This window comes from Oncorhynchus clarkii, chromosome 22 (genome assembly GCF_045791955.1).
Source record: "Oncorhynchus clarkii lewisi isolate Uvic-CL-2024 chromosome 22, UVic_Ocla_1.0, whole genome shotgun sequence".
NCBI lineage: Eukaryota > Metazoa > Chordata > Actinopteri > Salmoniformes > Salmonidae > Oncorhynchus > Oncorhynchus clarkii.
This window is the reverse complement of record NC_092168.1, coordinates 19,278,821-19,299,816: the sequence shown is the minus strand read 5'-3', so window position 1 is coordinate 19,299,816 and position 20,996 is coordinate 19,278,821. Positions and strand designations below refer to the sequence as shown.

The following is a 20,996-nucleotide window of genomic DNA, read 5'->3' as shown; positions in this document are numbered from 1 at the left end:
AAATGCAATGTTGAACTGTAATGGATGTGTTAAAAACAATAGGAGATAAAAGAGTGCAATTTCCAGAAAAAAAATCTAAGCCATAAACCTAAAGGATCAGGAACTCTGAAATAATCCCATCCCATGGCCCTACTCTCTTAATAATAATAAAAACATGTAAACCCCACAGATTCCCCAGATATGTTTTTAATCTGTGATAGGGTAACGGCCGTTGTTGGTGGAAGAAGGTGAGGACCAAGGTGCAGCGTGGTATGTGTCCATATTTATTAAATGAACACGGAATTAACAAAACTAACAAAGAGCACGACCGAAAACAGTTCTGGCTGGTGCAGACACAACAGTAAACAGAAAATAATCACCCACGAAACACAATAGAAAACAGGCTCCTAAATATGGTTCTCAATCAGGGACAACGATTGACAGCTGCCTCTGATTGAGAACCATACCAGGCTAAACACAGAAATAGCAAATCATAGAAAACTAACATAGACAACCCACCCAACTCACACCCTGACCATACTAAAACAAAGACAAATAACTAAGGTCAGAATGTGACGGATAGAGACCTTGGGATAAAGGTGAGATAAAGGTAAATTAGTTTGTTCTAGATCCAGCCATGGGACGATTTTTTTATTGAGAGAACGGTCGGGTATCTGGAACATAATTAGAAATGATTTGTAGACTGCAAATTGACCGCAAAAAGCTGAAACAGATATAATATTTGAGCAAAACAAAATCATTTAAAATCTTGCTTACATTTCTACACAATCACTTGTCTGGTTCGAAATATATAATGTATTGACTTATACAAACATTACAATGACTAATACCTGCAATTTAGTTGCAATTTGTCAGTTGATGATTAAAAAAATTCAGCTGCAAATTACCCTGAAAGGTGGCACTTGATGTCCAGAAGTATGTCAAATGAACCCACGAACCCATGATCTGTCACTTTAAATGTGCAGCTTGCTGGCAATTCCAGAACAGCTACGTTAACCCGAGTCCGTGACGTCACTAACTTTTACCAGCAGCTCTGTGTTGAGGAGATGAGAGGACGGAATGAGAGTGTTGATGTGATATCGTCGACTACCATTTTACCGGACAGCCTGATAAGTATCGTGTTGTTAGGTAAGTGAGTTGATATTTTTCATGCATCTTTGGCTAACACTTTTCAATAGTTTTGTGTTCGGATGCTTAGTCGCATCATGTTTGTTTAACCTTTTTGTTGTTTACTGTTCAAAACACTTTCGCGCAGCCTAGTGAAGAATAATGATTAACTTCTTGCAAGTGCAACATGTCTACATTTATTTTAGGCCATTATATGTTAACCACATCCACGTTTTGCACGGTGATGTTGTCAAGAAACTTTGCACCGCGTGTGGACAGACAGGTTATTATGCTTCAACACGGATGCGGGGATCGTCAAGTACAAGTAGAATTGAAAGTTTGACTACTGGGAGACATAACGTCACGAGAAGGCAGCATTGCCAATTTGTTAATTGGAATTATGTGCCACAACTGCATGCATATAAATCAGGACACCAGCTCAGTGTTTCAGTTGTTTTTTATTTTCATTGCTGCAGTTTATAGAGACCAGTTATAACTCTGTTATTACATGGTCATTTTCACTCTGATATACTGCTTAAAAGCATTTGTTTATCGATTTTTCAGATTTTCAGATAACACACATGTCATTGCCATCCAAATTAAACATTCCACAGCTGATTAATAAAATATTATTGCTGTTACTATTAGTCTACTACTACCGTTACTAGGACCTGTTTTCAATAATGGTGATATTTCTGTTTGCAGATGTCCCGTTAATAATCGTTGTCACTCAGCAAGCTTTATTTTTCACACTGTTCACTATGGTGCCTTCACTTCACAAGCCTATTGCTACTTGCTGGTCAATGCGTTGGACAATTTCCTCCATGGGGAAGTATTTTGTCATATAATTGGATCACTCATCCGGTGGTTGGACAGTGTAGAGATTGCACAAATACTTTGGGCACTGCAGTTTTCACCTTAGAGCAAAAGAGGAGGTCTGAATGGAAATGACATGCAGTCATTTTCCTCTCAGATAGAACAGGTTTTGGCTTTTATTGTCAGATTTAACTCTGTCCATTAGACTAGAGAACATGTGGTTAGCGTAAGTATGTCTTTGTTGGCATATTTCACATGGTACAAGTACTGTTGGATGCTGTCTGTGTCCTATTCACCTGCCATGTCTCATACATAATTTCTATTGATGTAGATTTTGATCAGTGAAATAGTATTGTACTGTCTCTGTGGTCGTTTGATGAATTGATTGACTGGTTTATTAGGAAATATCTCCAACTCCCAAACAGTGTGTGCTACACATTGCCCATTACCTGAGAAACAAGGATATCTACAGCATATAGCCTACCGTATCTGGGAAAACAATGTTTCCATTGTGATGAACTTGTTTTGGTAAAGTGCTACCGACTATTTCCCAAGCCTTGTTGCTGTTCTAAGATCTCAGAAGATGCTTTTGTTCATCTCATCACGTTCCATTTTGTTAACACACATTTTAGTCAGTCTTAATGCCATGTGTGATGCCTTTAGGCTTTTATTGTACACAGTAAATTCAGAATTAAATTAAGGTCATAATATAAGCAAGGTGACAAAAAACCCAATCTTATTCAGCTAAAACTCCCTGAACTGACATGTAGGCTACCGTGTGTCACCGCAGCATGGTTTTGCTGGGTTTAGGAACGTTCCACTGAATTATACCGTTCTGATTAATGCTGAGCTCTGTGAAGGATGCACTTGAAACAAGTCAAGCGCTGTCAGTCAGTTGTGTGTTGTTGTCTGCAATGGCACTTGTTTGAAGTGCAGTAGAGGGATGATAATCACAGTGATTTAGGTTGACACAGGTTTGGTAGAGTTATTCAACAGTTGAGTGTGCAGATTTGATCATAAGTTAACTCAAAGTTGTCCTTTTCGTTCTCTTGCTTCCTAGATCTTAGTCTTGACCAGCCTAAATGTTTTTAGGTAATTTGATACATCACATTTTTTTCTGATGTTTTAAATGTTAGAGAATGCTGTGTCTGGCAATAATTGTCTTCAAAATGTCATTTTAGACAGTGACTAATTGATACGTTTTTAGGGTTGGGCAGTATCCAGATTTGCATATCGTCATACGGACTGTATCGGGATATACGGTATTACCGTCTTAGTATACAAGGGGACACCAAAAAACGCAGAAAAAGCCTAATGGGAGGCTATTACCAGAATGCTAACAAAATTAGCACAAGTAATAGTGAATTTCCATGGTAGCTGCTAGGGTTGCAAAATTCTGTGAACTTTCAATAAATTTCCTGGTTTTCCTGAAATCCCGGTTGGAGGAAACCTGGAATCAGGAGGACATAAGCAGGAAATCTGGAATCTTCCAAACATGATTTCTGGAAAGGATTTATTGAAAGTTCCCAGAATTGTGCAACCCTAGTAGCTGCTGCATAAATATGTAAATGAGAATAAATTAATTGCAAAGACAGGCAATCCAGCTCATAAAGTTAAACATAAGTATCCAGACCCCTTGAATCCACATTTTCTTACGTTACAGCTTTATTTTAAAATAGCTATAAAAAAATTCCCCCTCATCAATCTACACACAATATCCCACAATGACAAATCATAAACTGCTTTTTAGATTTTTTTGCAAATGTATAAAAATATGAGAACTAAAATATCACATTTACATAAGTATTCAGACCCGTTAGCTACAAACCCTGTAGCTACTGATGGGTTCTGACTTCTAAACTTGAAATATTGTTACACGGAACCCAAACCGGCTGCGCGCGTGCGCCACCATGTAATGTTTAGAGGGAGGGAGGAGACTTCACCTAAAATGGGGTATATATACTTGTGCTGGTGGGAACATGTCTTTGTCTGTTCAGCTGTCTGACCCATTGGGTGAATAAACTTGGTTTGAGCTTTTCCTAGTTGTCCGTCAGTTTTTACCCTGTTATTTAGAACCTAACTCTACAAATATTCAAATGTATTGAAAAACTTCAAAGAAATAGTTTCAACAGTATTGATGGTATTGACAAACCATCCCGTGGCTCTTTCCAAATACCCTGGTATACAGTATATATGGTATACCGCCCAAGCCTAATAGTTTTGGTACTTACATGCTGACCAGACTGCACAAGTTGATTTTGTCCACCCACACCAGACGCGATCAGGACACGCAGGTTGAAATATCAAAACAAACTCTGAACCAATTATATTAATTTGGGGACAGGTCAAAAAACATTAATAATTTATGGCAAATTAGCTAGATAGCTTGCTGTTTCTAGCTAATTTGTCCTGGGATATAAACATTTGGTTTTTATTTTACCTGAAATGCACAAGGTCCTCTTCTCCGACAATTAATCCACAGATAAACAGTAAACCAAGTTTGTTTCTAGTAATCTCTTCTCCTTCAGGCTTCTTATTCTTCTTTGGACTTTATACGGAGGTTGGCAACCAACTTTAAGGTGCATTACCACAACCAACTGGACTGGAGTGTGACCTCAGTTCATCTTTCAATCACCCACGAGGGTATATGCTGCTAAAAACCAATGAGGAGATGGGAGACGCAGGACTTGCAGCGCGTCGAGCATCACAAGTAGAACCAAGTTCTATTTTAGCGCCTGGCTACACAGATGCTCGTTGACACTTGCGAGCAGCGTGGGTGCAATGATTGCAAAATAAATTGACACATACCTGTTTTTCAACACTTGCGCACACGATACGAGCGGTGTGGTCAGCATGTTAGCCATTGTGTCAAGGTTGAGCATTTCCATTGGCCCGACTTTATATCAACAACAGTATTCTCCTCGGTGAATTCAGCATTCTCGTTCAGTTCAGTTCATTCTCGTTCAGACACTTCATGTGTCTGTCTGAGTCAGAGACCATACTCAGAGTGACTGATAACATCATTACTATCAGCTGATGCTGCCTATTTTTCACTGTCACTGAGATCTCCATCACTCCGTTAATCTTCAAACAGTTTGCCTGGGAGCTGCTTCTCTAGCACTTACTGCTGCATTCTATTGAATTTGGACTTCGATGCCAGATTTAGTATCACGATACTGTATATCCCGAAACGATACCACAACAAAAAAAGGTGTATCAGCCACAGTCACAGATTGGCACTTGATCCAGACAGATAAACTCAGCTACTGCTCTGTTCAATCGTTGTTCAATATCATTACATTTAACATTGTTATGTAAAACATTTTGAGACTGTAATTCAAGATGTTGCCTAGGTCTATTCACAAAATAGGTGAATGCATATTATTCAATAGAAGTGTGTGCATGCATTGAGTTATTGAGCTTGTTTGAGTTGATTTCATGGTGCTACAGATGACATTTAGGAATTATTCCCTTCCATTTAGGAATTATTTATTGGCTGCTAGAAGAACATATTATTATTTTATTGTACTGATCAACAACATTTACATAGGAGAAGCAATCTCTTCTTTTCTAAAAGTTTTTTCTCTCTCTTTAAGAAAGTAATGACTCATTTGCAAGGCAGAATGTGGCTGTGGGATATGACTTTGTGGCTATGGAATGTAGTGGAAACCAGTCAGGAGACAAAGAAGTGAATGAGTTTTTGTTGGCGAAGGAGACAAAGTGAATTAACACTTTTTGGTGACAATCAGCTTTCAAATCAGCATATTTTGCATATATTACCAAGGAAAGTTAGCCTACATTTAAAGCTGTACACTACCGGTGTCGTCTTCCATTGTAAAAGTCTTCTAGCCCGTACGGACATTATTTTGCAAACAGTAACGAACAGTTTCAACATTCCTACATGCTATGTTGCATCCTTCAAGTGTGTTAACTTCTGTGCAGCGTGAATGGGTAGCTAACAATGTATCCCAGACAGCTCTAGCAATGAGTAAGTAAGTGGAGCAGGCACTTTGCTCTTCACGCTATAAAGTGGCTGCACTGATACAGACTTGATCCTCTCAATCACATGAGACACATTTGACAGAAGTACCAAACGTAACCAAAATTCTAGTACCAAACTTTTAAAAAAAAGTTTTGGTATAGGGTGTAACACTACTATTCATCAGAATTTACTTTTGGCCTCATCCTTATCACAGGAAAACGACCAATTAGGCAAAAGGTAATGGACAATCAATGGAGAACCTGCGCATATCTCTCACACATGCTAATAATTAATATCATGTCTATGTGCAAACTACATGATAATGACATTTCAATGTCTGAATTGTCTGTCCTTTAATGCAGCACATAGTTTGGCAGGAGTGAGTCACTGAAGCTGAGGTAATTTATATTTGTGTCTTGCCTGACTTGGAAATTGACTACCTTAAATGTCAAAGCTTTGAATTTCACAGACGCAATGAGTTAATAAATCTTCTCTGCACTTATTACACATCTCAATTAATTATAGCCCCTTGCAAATGAGGTGGTGGAAAGTGATTAGGTCCTGTTGTAGTCCCCCTTCGGTGCGTGCAAAGTATTTGTCTTAATTTTTTCAGGCAGACGGGTATTGTTGTTATTGAATAAAGGCTTTTCAAGCTGTGATGGGACCCTTTGTTAGTCACACAATGTGTCAAACTGGAAATATATTTGGAACACCCGAGATACAGAATTAAAAGGCCTACAGTATAAAAGAAAATGTAAATACTGCTCAACTCCCAGGCACACATTAGAATGTATTTTAACATTCAATTGGCATTTTCTGTGTTTTTCTACTTCTGTGCATTTCCATGTAAAAGGACCCATGGGCACTAACATGTAAAGTTCATATGAACATGTCAAACTTTCAAATGAAAGCTATGAGTCTATAATTTTGAGAAATTAAAGCATATACACTACCAGTCGAAGGTTTTAGAACACCTACTTAGAACACAAGGGTTTGTCTTTATTTGGACTATTTTCTACATTGTAGAATAATACTGAAGATATCAACACTATGAAATAACACACATGGAATCATGTAGTAACCAAAAAGTGTAAATATATTTTATATTTGAGATTCTTCAAATAGCCACTCTTTGCCTTTGACAGCTTTGCACACTCTTGGCATTCTCTCAACCAGCTTCACCTGGAATGCTTTTCCAACAGTCTTGAAGGAGTTCCCACATACTGTTGATGTCGGAAGTTTACATACACTTAGGTTGGAGTATTAAAACTTGTTTTTCAACCACTCCACAAATTTCTTGTTAACAAACTATAGTTTTGGCAAGTCGGTTAGGACATCTACTTTGTGCATGACACAATTCATTTTTCCAACAATTGTTTACAAACAGATTATTTCACTTATAATTCACTGTATCATAATTCCAGTGGGTCAGAAGTTTACATACACTAAGTTGACTGTGCCTTTTAAACAGCCTATCATTTTCTGGAATTTTCCAATTTAAGTGACATAATTTGAGTCAATTGGAGGTGTACCTGTGGATGTATTTCAAGGCCTACCTTCAAACTCAGTGCCTCTTTGCTTGACATCATGGGACAATCAAAAGAAATTAGCCAAGACCTCAGAAAAAAAAATGTAGACATCCACAAGTCTGGTTCATCCTTGGGAGCAATTTAAAAATGCCCTAAGGTACCACGTTCATTTGTACAAACAATAGTATTCAAGTATAAACACCATGGGACCATGCAGCCGTCATACTGCTCAGGAAGAAGATGCGTTCTGTCTCCTAGAGATGAGCGTACTTTGGTGCGAAAAGTGCAAATCAATCACAGAACAACAGCAAAGGACCTTGTGAATATCCCAACTGTTACGCACGGGATGGCAGCATCATGTTGTGGGGGTGCTTTACTGCAGGAGGGACTGGTACACTTCACAAAATAGATGGCATCATGATGGAGGAAAATTATCTGGATATATTGAAGCAACATCTAAAGACATCAGTCAGAAAGTTAAAGCTTGGTTGCAAATGGGTCTTCCAAATGGACAATGACCCCAAGCATACTTCCAAAGTTGTGGCAAAATGGCTTAAGGACAACAAAGTCAAGGTATTGGGGTGGAGATCACATATCCCTGACCTCCATCCTATAGAACATTTGTGCGCAGAACTGAAAAGTGTGTGCGAGCAAGGAGCCCTGCAAACCTGACTCAGTTACACAAGCTCTGTCAGGAGGAATGGGCCAAAATTCACCCAATTTATTGTGGGAAGCTTGTGGAAGGCTACCCAAAACACTTGACCCAAGTTAAACAATTTAAAGGCAGTCCTACCAAATACTAATTGAGTGTATGTAAACATCTGACCCACTGGGAATGTGATGAAAGAAATAAAATATGAAATAAATAATTCTCTCTACTATTATTCTGACATTTCACATTCTTAAAATAATGTGGTGATCCTAACTGACCCAAGACAGGGACTTTTTAGTAGAATTAAAAGTCAAGAATTGTGAAAAAATGAGTTTAAATGTATTTGGCTAAGGTGTATGTAAACTTCTGACTTCAACTGTATGCTGAGCAACTGTATGCTGACTCATCCCAAACCATCTCAATTTTGTTGAGATCGGGGGATTGTGGAGGCCATGTCATCTGATGCAGCATTCCATCACTCTCCTTCTTGCTAAAATAGCCGTTACACATCCTGGAGGTGTGTTGGGTCATTGTCCTGTTGAAAAACAAATGATAGTCCCACTAAACCCAAACCAGATGGGATGTTGTATCGCTGCAGATTGCTGTGGTAGCCATGCTGGTTAAGTGTGAATTCTAAATAAATCACAGACAGTGTCACCAGCAAAGCACCGCACACCACCACACCTCCAGTTTTACGGTGGGAAATACACATGCAGAGATCATCCGTTCACCCACACTGAGTCTCACAAAGACATGGCGGTTGTAACCTAAAATCTCCGATTTGGACTCCAGACCAAAGGACACATTTCCACCGGTCTAATGTCCATTGCTCGTGTTTCTTGGCCCAAACAAGTCTCTTCTTCTTATTGGTGTCCTTTAGTAGTGGTTTCTTTGCAGCAATTTGACCATGAAGGCCTGATTCACAGTCTCCTCTAAACAATTGATGTTGAGATGTGTCTGTTACTTGAACACTGTGAAGCATTTATTTGGGCTGCATTTTCTGAGGCTGGTAACTCTAATTAACTTATCCTCTGCAGCAGAGGTAACTCTGGTATTCCATTCCTGTGGCGGTCCTCATGAGAGCCAGGTTCATCATAGCGCTGGCTGGTTTTTGTGACTGTACTTGAAGAAACTTTTAAAATTCTTGAAATGTTCCTTATTGACTGACCTTCATGTCTTAACATTTCTTTGGTTACTACATGATTCCATATGTGTTATTTCATAGTTTTGATGTTTTCAGTATTATTCTACAATGTAGAAAATAGTAACATTTTGAAAAAAAACCTGTGAATGAGTAGGTGTTCCAAAATGTTTAACCTGTAGTGTACACTGAAAAAACATCCAACAATTTCAACATTTTTACAGAGTTAAGGAAATCAGTCAATTGAAATAAATGCATTAGGGCCTAATCTATGGATTCACTTGTCTGGGAATATAGATATGCATATGTTAGTCACAAATACCCGAAAAAACAAAGTAGGGGCGTGGATCAGAAAACCAATCAGTATCTGGTGTGACCACGATTTGCCTCATGCAGCGCGGCACATCTCCTTCACATAGAATTGATCAGGCTGTTAATTGTGGCCTGGGAAATGCTGTCCCAGTCCTCTTCAATGGCTGTGCGAAGTTGCTGGATATTGGCGGGAACTGAAACACACTGTTGTACACGTGGATCCAGAGCATCCCAAACATGTCAAATGAGTCTGGGACATTTCCAACTTCCAGGAATTGTGTACAGATCTTTGTGACAAGGGGCTGTGCATTATCATGCTGAAACATGAGGTGATGGCGGTAGATGAATAGCACAACAATGGGCCTGAAGTTGGTTACGACTCCAAATTACAGTCAGGTCAAGACCCTGGTGAGGACGACGAGCACGCAGATGAGCTTCTCTGAGATTGTTTCTGACAGTTTGTGTAGAAATTATTTGGTTGTGCAAACCCACAGTTTCACCAACTGTCCGGGTGGCTGGTCTCAGACAATCCTGCAGGTGAAGAAGCCGGATGTGGAGGTCCTGGGTTGGTGTGGTTATACGTGGTCTGCGGTTGTGAGGCCTAAAACAACGTTGGATTTGTCTTATGGTAGAGAAATGAACATGAAATGCTCTGGCAACATCTCTGGTGGACATTCCTGCAGTCAGCATGCCAATTGCCCGCTACCTCAGCTTGAGACATCTGTGGAATTGTGTTGTGTGACAAAACTGCACATTTTAGAGTGGCCTTTTATTTTCCTCAGCACAAAGTGCATCTGTGTAATAATCATGTTGTTTAATCAGCTTCTTGATATGCCACACTTGTCAGGTGAATAGATTATCTTGGCAAAGGAGAAATGCTCACTAACACGGATGTAAACAAATTTGTGCATGCATTTTGAGAGACATTTGCTTTTTGTGCCCGTGGAACATTTTGGGGATCTTTTATTTCAGTTCCTGAAACATGGGACCATCACTATACATATTTTGTTTTATTTTTGTTTAGTGTATATGGATTCTTCAACCATTTTCCATCCCAAAAATGTTGAATAAGTAAAGCCTTAGTTTTCTTGTCAAACAGATGGAAAATGGGTATTTTGCTAGAAAATGTATTCACACAGTAATGTTGAAGTAAACACCCAGGCCAACTAATATCAACACTTTTATATTTAGTTTTGGACACATTATTTGCCTTCTTTACGTTTAAGAAACATTGAATGTGCCTTGTAATTCCATTACCAAACACCCACATATCTTTAAGATATTTTCTAATTTCTCTCCTTCATGAGGAGGGAGGATAATGAAAGTTCACAGAAGTAACAAGAAAAGGTAGACCTACCGACTAGTTATAGTGTTTTTACTGATAACAAGTTTGTTTATGAATTACTAAGTGATTAAACTTGTAATTCTGTTACCAAATCGTTTTACAGAACGGTTAACGTAATTACTGAAAAATCACTAACAGGGTTACTGCAATTGAATTGGCTACAATGGGAAATCGTCATAGTAGTCACAAACCTGAGCTGTATTCCGCCATAACCAAACAGGAAAACGCTCATCCAGAGGCTGCGGTCCTATTGGCCGGGGACTTTAATGCAGGGAAATCAGTTTTACCTAATTTCAATTAGCATGTTAAATGTGCAACCAGAGAGGAAAGATTGTAGACCACCTTTAGTCCACAGACAGAGACACGTACAAAGCTCTCTCTCGCCCTCCATTTGGCAAATCTGAACATAACTCTATCCTCCTAATTCCTGCTTACAAGCAAAAATTAAAGCAGGAAGCACCAGTGACTCGGTCTATAAAAATTGGTCAGATGAAGCAGATGCTAAACTACAGGACTGTTTTGGTAGCACAGACTGGAATATGTTCTGGGATGCTTCCAATGGCATTGAGGAGTACACCACATCAGTAACTGTGCATCGAGGATGTCGTCCCTACAGTGACTGTACGTACTGTACATACCCCAACCACAAGCCATGTATTACAGGCAACACCTGCTCTGAGCTAAAGGGTAGAGCTTCCACTTTCAAGGAGCGGGACTCTAACCCGGAAGCTTATAGGAAATCCCGCTATGCCCTAAGACAGACCATAAAACAGGGAAAGTGTCAATACAGGACTAAGTTCAAATCGTACTACACCGGCTCCAATGCTCTTCGGATGTGGCAGGGCTTGCAAACTATTACAGACTACAAAGGGAAGCACAGTCGAGAGCTGCCCAGTGACACGAGCCTACCAGACGAGCTAAATAACTTCAATGCTCGCTTTGAGGCAAGTGACACTGAAACATGCAAGAGAGCATCAGCTGTTCTGGATCACGCTCTCCGCAGCCAATGTGAGCAACACCAACAATCACAAGGCCGCTAGGCCTGACGGATTACCAGGACGTGTACTCCGAGCATGCGCTGACCAACTGGCAAGTGTCTTCACTGACATTTTCAACCTCTCTCTGTCTGAGTCTGTAATACCAACATGTTTCAAGCAGACCTCCATAGTCCCTGTGCCCAAGAACACTAAGGTAACCTACATAAATGACTACCGACCCGTAGCACTCACGTCTGCAGCCATGAAATCTTTTGAAATGCTGGTCATGGCTCACATCAACACCATTATCCCAGAAACCCTAGACCCACTCCAGTTTGCATACCGCACTAACAGATCCACAGATAATGCAATCTCCATTGCACTCCACACTGCCTTTTCACACCTGGACAAAAGGAACACCTATGTGAGAATGCTATTCATTGACTACGGCTCAGTGTTCAAGACCATGGTACCCTCAAAGCTCATCACTAAGCTAAGGACCCTGGGACTAAACATCTCCCTCTGCAACTGGATCCTGGACTTTCTGATGGGCCGCCCCCAAGTGGTAAGGGTAAGTAACAACACATCCGCCACACTGATCCTCAACACGTGGGTCCCTCAGGGGTATGTTCTCAGTTCCCTGCTGTTTTCCCTGTTCACTCATGACTGCACGGCCAGACACGACTCCAACACCATTATTAAGTTTGCTGATAACAATACAGTGATAGGCCTGATCACCGACAATGATGAGACCGCCTATAGGGAGGAGGTCAGAGACCTGACAGTGTGGTGCAAGGACAACAACCTCTCCCTCAACGTGATCAAGACAAAAGAGATGATTGTGGACTACAGGAAAAGGAGGACCTAGCACGCCCCTATTTTCATCAACCGGGCTGTAGTGGAGCAGGTTGAGAGCTTCAAGTTACTTGGAGTCTACATCACCAACAAACTAACATGGTCCAAGCACACCAAGACAGTCGTGAAGAGGGCACGACAAAACCTTGTCCCCCTCAGGAGACTGAAAATATTTGGCATGGGTCCTCAGATCCTGAAAAGGTTTTACAGCTGCACCATCGAGAGCATCCTGACGGGTTGCATCACTGCCTGGTATGGCAACTGCTCGTCCTCCGACCGCAAGGCACTAAAGAGGGTACGGCCCAGTACATCACCGGAACCAAGTTTCATGCCATCCAGGACCTCTATACCAGGCGGTGACAGGGGAAAGCCCTAAAAATTGTCAAAGACTCCAGCCACCCTAGTCATAGACTGTTCTCTCTGCTACCGCACAGCAAGCGGTACTGGAGCGTCAAGTCTCGGTCCAAGAGGCTTCTAAACAGCTTCTACCCCCAAGCTGAAAGACTCTTGAACAGCTAATCAAATGGCTACCCAGACTATTTGCATTGCCCCCCCCCCTCCACGCTGCTTATTATCTTATCTTTGCATAGCCACTTTAATAACTGTACCTACATGTACATAATTAACTAATTAATTATGTAATTAACTAATTAATCGGTGTCAAGGTAACTAATTACCTTGACACCGGTGCCCCCCGCACTTTGACACATTGACTCTGTACCAGTACCCCCTGTATATAGCCCCACTATTGTTATTTTCTGCTGCCATTTCATTATTTGTTATTCTCATCCATTACTTTTTTTAGGGATTTTCTTGAACCTGCATTGTTAACCTCTCTAGGGTAGGCTGGACGCTAGCGTCCCACCTGGCCAACCTCCAGTGACATTGCAGAGCGCCAAATTCAAATACAGAAATACTCATTATGAAAATTCAGAAAAGATACAACTATTTTTACATAGGTTTAAAGATGAACTCCTTGTGAATCCAACCACGGTGTCAGATTTTTAAAATGCTTTACGGCGAAAGCATACCTTACAATTATTTGAGAACATAGCCCAGCAGACAAATCATTACAAACAGTAACCAGCCAAGTAGAAGAGTTACACAAGTTAAAAAGAGAGATAAAATGATCACTTACCTTTGATGATCTTCATATGTTTGCACTCAGAAGACATTCATTTATTCAATAAATGTTCCTTTTGTTTGATAAAGTCTCTCTTTATATCTGGAAACCTCCATTTTGTTCACGCTTTTCCTTCAGTAATCCACAGGCTTATACGCAGTCACAACAGGCAGACAAAAAATCCTAATTGTATCCGTAAAGTTCATAGAAACATGTCAAACGATGTTTATATTCAATCCTCAGGTTGTTTTTAGCCCAAATAATCGATAATATTTCAACCGGACAATAACGTTGTCAATATCAAAGGTAAAGAAGAAAGGCACTCTCCCGGTCGCGCGCATGATAAAGCTCTGTGACACGGCAGGGTCCACTTATTCAGACTGCTCTTACACACTCATTTTTCAGAATACAAGCCTGAAACAATTTCTAAAGACTGTTGACGTCTAGTGGAAGGCATAGGAACTGCAACTTGAGTCCTAAGCCAATGCCAGCAGCATACCACCCTGCATACCACTACTGGCTTGCTTCTGAAGCTAAGCAGGGTTGGTCCTGGTCAGTTCCTGGATGGGAAACCAGATGCTACTGGAAGTAGTGTTGGAGGGCCAGTAGGAGGCACTCTTTCCTCTGGTCTAAAATGTTTGCCCCATGGCACTGATTGGGGACACTGCCCTGTGCCGGGTGCCGTCTTTTGGATGGGACGTTAAACGGGTGTCCTGACTCTCTGAGGTCATTAAGGATCCCATGGCACTTATCGTAAGAGTAGGGATGTTAACCCCAGTATCCTGGCTAAATTCCCAATCTGGCCCTTAAACCATCACGGTCACCTAATAATCCCCAGTTTACAATTGGCTCATTCATCCCCCTCCTCTCCCCTGTAACTATTCCCCAGGTTGTTGCTGCAAATGAGAACGTGTTCTCAGTCAACTTACCTGGTAAAATAACAAATAAATAAAATGGATACTGTAATGGCATTGAATAGAAAACAACAAAAAACGTCCTACTTCCTGAATGGATTTTTCTCAGGTTTTCGCCTGCCAAATCAGTTCTGTTATACTCACAGACATTTTTTTAACAGTTTTGGAAACTTTAGGCTGTTTTCTATCCAAATCTTCTATCCTATCTTCTGGGCCTGAGTAGGATGCAGTTTAATTTGGGCATGCATTTCATCCAAAATTCCAAATGCTGCCCCCTACCCTAGAGAAGTTAAAGGCTTGTAATTAAGCATTTATTGTAACAAGCATCCTCAACCACTGAGGACCAACCGACCACGGACGTCCATGGACTTTGAAAAGTAGTTGAAATTGGATCAGTCCGCCCGGCTGGACCAAATCTGAACCAATAATGTAAGTCTACATGTATGTTTCACAAGTTTGGACAGTAGAGTATATTGAGAAAAGTAGAGAATAGTACAGTACCAAACAGTAGAGATAAGTAGAGTATAGTACGGTACAATAGAGCACACTAGAATAGAGTACAGTATAATGTATTGTACTGTACGGTGCTGAACTGTACTGAACCCTACTGTGCTGTACTGTGACGTCCAAACTAGTGAAACATAGTCTATGATTGGTTCAGATTCGGTCCAGTCCAACCAAATGTGGTCTTGTTTGGGGGCGGAGTTCATTAGAATACTAGCATGTGTGTAGAATTATACAAGGAGCATATTGCATATTTCTACCTTTGTGTATCTACTCAGGATAAATTACCATGAAAAGAATGATATTCACATCCATAATTACGCATTTTTGTATGGTACAGATCAGGGACCCATGATGTAATTCTTGTTCCGTAATTCTGTTACCGGATGTATATTCTTTTTACTTACTGTATTTCAATTACCAGAAGATACTTTTTTCAAAGTCAAGGTGTCATGTCAGAGCTGACACCCCAATCTTTCTGCAGACATCTTTGAAGCTTAATTCAGAGGAGATATTTAACTGAGTTTATGGAAAATGTCACAAAAAACAGGAAGATTTGACAAAAATTCTGTTATGAAACTGCATCTGCACAATTCAAATCAATTGTTCTAATAAATCGTTCTGCATAGATTTATGTGCAAAGATGTATACACACCCTGGATTGATGATGCTATGTATTGGCCAAGGAAAGGCTTTGAAGCCAATATTGGCACTCCCCAGAAGAAGCAGTCCTCCATAGGAATGAATGGAATTCTACAGTATTTCAGTTAAATGTTCCAAGTACAACATTACAGGTATTAACAGTGCATTCGGAAAGTATTCAGACCTCTTACACATTTTGTTACGTTACAGCCTTATTCTTAATAGGATAAAAAAAAAATCCCCTTATCAATCTACACACAATACCCTATACTAACAAAGCAAAAACCGGGTTTTAGAAATGTTTTCAAATGTATTAAAAATCATAAACTGATATCACATTTACATAAGTTTTCAGACCCTTTACTCAGTACTTTGTTGATGCACCTTTGGCAGCAATTACAACCTTGAGTCTTCTTGGGTATGATGCTACAAGTTTGGCACACCTGTATTTGGGGAGTTTCTCCCATTCTTCTCTGCAGATCCTCTCAAGTTCTGTCAGGTAAGATGGGGAGCGTCGCTGCACAGCTATTTTCAGGTCTTTCCTGAGATGTTTGATCGGGTTCAAGTCCGGAGTCTGGCTGGGCCACTCAAGGAAATTTAGAGACTTGTCCCAAAGCCACTCCTGTGTTGTCTTGGCTGTGTGCTTAGGGTTGTTGTCCTGTTGGAAGGTGAATCTTCGCCCCAGTTTGAGGTCCTGAGCTCTCTGGAGCAGTTTTTCATCAAGGATCTCTCTGTACTTTGCTCCATTGATCTTTGCCTCGTTCCTGACTTGTCTCCCAGTCCCTGTCGCTGAAAATCATCCCCACAACATGATGCTGCTACCACCATACTTCACCGTAGGGATGGTGCCAGGTTTCCTCCAGACGTGACGCTTGGCATTCAGGCAAAAGAGTTCAATCTTGGTTTCATCAGACTAGATAATCTTGTTTCACATGGTCTGAGAGTCCTTTAGGTGCCTTTTGGCAAACTACAAGCGGGCTGTCATGTGCATTTTACTGAGGAGTGGCTTCCTGATTTGTGGATTGCCGCAAAGATGGTTGTTTTTCTGGAAGGTTCTCCCATCACCACAGAGGAACTCTGGAGCTCTGAGAGACCACCGGGTTCTTGGCCCTTCTCCCCCGATGGCTCAGTTTGGCCGGGTGGCCAACTCTAGTTTGAGTCTTGGTAGTTCCAAACTTCTTCCAGTTAAGAATGATTAAGGCCACTGTGTTCTTGGGGACCTTCAATGCTGCAGACATTTTTTAGTATCCTTCCCCAGATCTGTGCCTCGACACAATCCTGTCTCGGAGCTCGACGGACGATTTCTTCCACCTCATAGTTTGGTTTTTGCTCTGACATGCACTGTCAACTGTGAGTCCTTATATAGACAGGTATGTACCTTTTCAAATAATGTCCAATCAATTGAATTTACCACAGGTGGACTCCAATGAAGATGTAGAAACATCTCAAGGATGATCAATGGAAACAAAATGCACTTGAGCTCAATTTCTAGTCTCATAGCAAAGAGTCAGAATACTTGTGTAAATAAGGTATTTTCGTTTTTTATATATTTGCAAACGTTTCTAAAAACCTGTTTTCACTTTATCATTATGAGTTATTGTGTGTAGATTGATGAGGGGAATAAAATATTTTATACATTTTAGAATAAGGCTGTAACTTAACAAAATGTGGAGGGGTCTGAAAACTTTCTGAATGCACCGTAAGCATTTTTGATGTTATAGTGGGGACAGTAACATTAAACCTATCTAAGAATGATATTTTAAAGGTAGACTTAGTGAAATTACGTTGCCACAAGCAGCACTGCAGATATTGAGATGACCGATATGCAAGACTTTGTTCTCACACATTCACACACAGTATCTGCGCATGTGCACGGGTTTGGGTTCACACTGTTCACAGCATGGTAGCCAGGGCACCAACACAGAGGAGAAGTTGAGCGTCACACTTCAATACACAGCGCCCCCTGTTAGTCATCTAGTGTATATAAATAATTTGTTGTGTGTTTTGTTAAACTTTGAAATCAATGGTTTTTGTTTGTTAAAATTTGAAGTGAAATCTGAGAGTCAGTGTAATTCTGTTACCCTCGAACTGCCCTTTTGTGTAAATAATTTTAATGGGAAAGCATTGTATAGCCTCATGGATTGTACAGCTAAAAACTGAGTTGTAATAGATTAAAAGACTTCATATTGTGTTACATTCCTGCAAAGATATCAGAATATATTGAGTGTGAAATTATGTTGGAATGAAAACAAGACATTCTAATATCCATGACCTCATAGAAAAACCTCATTATGAATGCAATAAAGAACCTTATGATCTTGTAGGTAGACTATTATTGTAGATGGAACTTCTCAAATGGCCATTGGAAACAAACCAATAAAATACAAAATGTCCAGACATTATAAGTGCATAGAATGGACAGACTTGTCACCAAGAATTTGGTAAATATCCAAACCTAGATGATAACGACAATAGCTGCTTTGTTGCATTGAATATTACTTAAAATCTTGTGTCCAAGTTATATTGCAAACCACAAATCACCTGGATCTTAGAGTTATTGGGTTAGAGAGTGCAGCTTTGTAATTACGGCCTAGAATGTTTACAGCAGTTGCTACTGATCCTTGAAAACACCAACTGGTATAGAGTTAATAAATCTGCCAGATGTATATGGAATAAGTATGGCAGCAGGCCTAATGAAAACTTTCATTATGATAAATTATGCATCATATCAGTCTGGTTCCTCTGACACTACACAGTAAGTCTAGGAGGAAGGGTTACCACATCGAATGGCCTTACCAAAATAGTTAATTATCAATGTAAATTAAATATTGATAACACTTTAATGAATACCAATAGGTAAAGTGCAGTTGTAAGACTTGGCATAAGCATGTTTTAGCTAAGCTAAGATTGACGGGAATAATCAAGTCAATAAACTTTGGGTAGTTAGATAGCCTATAGTTAATAAACTGTCAGGTTTGAAGTATAACTACTAACGTTAGGTAGATAGCTAACATACCGGTACCTACTGCTGTAATGATGTGGTTCGTAAGGACAGCGTAGCTAACAAATTGTCAGCCGACATAACGTGTTAGGTAACTTATTTGAAAAGTCAATACTTTATTAAATTGAGTAGCAAGCTACCGCGAGGACGCACTCTATTGACTCTGCAGCTTGAGCATGCTTTTGGTGCACAGTCAATAGCGCGCTGGACTTCGGGCAAGAAGGTTAAGGGTTCGAAACCAGCTCCCTGCTTGTTTCATTTGAGGTCTTGCACAATTATCAGTTTATTATTTGGTTTATATTGCCCATTCTTTGTCAGTTAGAGACAAAGTAGTGCATTTGGATAATCAGTGCTCTATCTCCCCCTTGGTCGTTAGGGCAAATCTGGTCTGTGATAGGACGGGGTTTTTTCACACCTACAGTTGAAGTCGGAAGTTTACATACACCTTAGCCAAATACATTTAAACTCAGTTTTTCACAATTCCTGACATTTAATCCTAGTAAAAATTCCCTGTCTTAGGTTAGTTAAGATCACCACTTTATTTTAAGAATGTGAAATATCAGAATAATAGTGGAGAGTGATTTATTTCAGATTTTATTTCTTTCATCACATTCCCAGTGGGTCAGAATTTTACATACACTCAATTCATATTTGGTAGCATTGCCTTTAAATGGTTTAACTTGGGTCAAATGTTTCAGGTAGCCTTCCGACAATAAGTTGGGTGAATTTTGGCCAGGTTTGTAGGTCTCCTTGTTCTATGGGATTGAGGTCAGGGCTTTGTGATGGCCACTCCAATTCCTTGACTTTGTTGTCCTTAAGCCATTTTGCCATAACTTTGGAAGTATGCTTGGGGTCATTGTCTATTTGGAAGACCCATTTGCAACCAAGCTTTAACTTCCCGACTGATGTCTTGAGATGTTGCTTCAATATATCCACATCATTTTCCTACCTCATGTGCCATCTATTTTGTGAAGTGCTGCAGCTAAGCACCCGCACAACATGATGTTGCCACCCCCGCATTTCACGGTTGGGATGGTGTTCTTTAGCTTGCAAGCCTCCCCCTATTTCCTCCAAACATAACGATGGTCATTATGGCCAAACAGTTCTATTTTTGTTTCATCAGACCAGAGGACATTTCTCCATAAAGTACGATCTTTGTCCCCATGTGCACCATGTGCAGTTGCAAAGCGCAGTATGGCTTTTTTATGGCGGTGGCTTCTTCATTGCTGAGCGTCCTTTCAGGTTATGTCGATATAGGATTAATTTGACTGTGGATTTAGATACTTTTGTACCTGTTTCCTCCAACATCTTCACAAGGTCCTTTGCTGTTGTTCTGGGATTGATTTGCACTTTTCACACCAAAGTAAGTTCATCTCTAGGAGACAGAACGCATCTCCTTTCTGAGCGGTATGAATGCTGTGTGGTCCCATTGTGGTTATACTTGCGTACTATTGTTTGTACAGATGAATATGGTACCTTCAGGCATTTGGAAATGTCTCCCAAGGATGAACCAGACTGAGGAGGTCTACAATTGTTTTTCTGAGGTCTTGGCTGATTTCTTTTGATTTTCCCATGATGTCAAGCAAAGACGCACTGAGTTTGAAGGTAGGCCCTGAAATACATCCACAGGTACACCTCCAATTAACTCAAATTATGTCAATTAGCCTATCAGAAGCTTCTAAAGCCATGACATCATTTTCTGTAATTTCCCAAGATTTTTAGAGACACAGTCAACTTAGTGTATGCAAACCCACTGGAATTGTGATACAGTGAATTTTAAGTGAAATACTCCATCGGTAAACAATTGATTGAAAAATTATTTGTTTCATGCACAAAGTAGATGTCCTAACCGATTTGCCAAAACTATAGTTTGTTAGCAAGAAATTTGTGGAGTGGTTGAAAAACAAGTTTTAATGACTCCAACCTAAGTGTATGTTAACTTCCGACTTCATCTGGAGCTCGGCTATTAGACAATTCTTTAGTAAAGTTTGAATAGTCTATTGTTCAGCCATGAGCCCCCTCCCCAACTTGCAACAAATGAATGTCTTTTTGTCGAGAGCAAAACTTTTTTATTTTCAATCATAACAATTTTTCTG

General features: G+C 40.1%; 1 protein-coding gene across 1 annotated transcript in view; it reads left to right on the top strand.

Moving 5' to 3' along the window:
- Positions 1-1,023: 1,023 nt before the first annotated feature.
- Positions 1,024-20,996, top strand: part of LOC139380533 (GULP PTB domain containing engulfment adaptor 1a) — a 157,090-nt gene continuing 137,117 nt past the window's right edge. The window contains exon 1 of the mRNA XM_071123274.1: positions 1,024-1,128. The gene's annotated coding sequence lies outside the window, so the exon portion shown is untranslated. The remainder of the gene's footprint in view (positions 1,129-20,996) is intronic.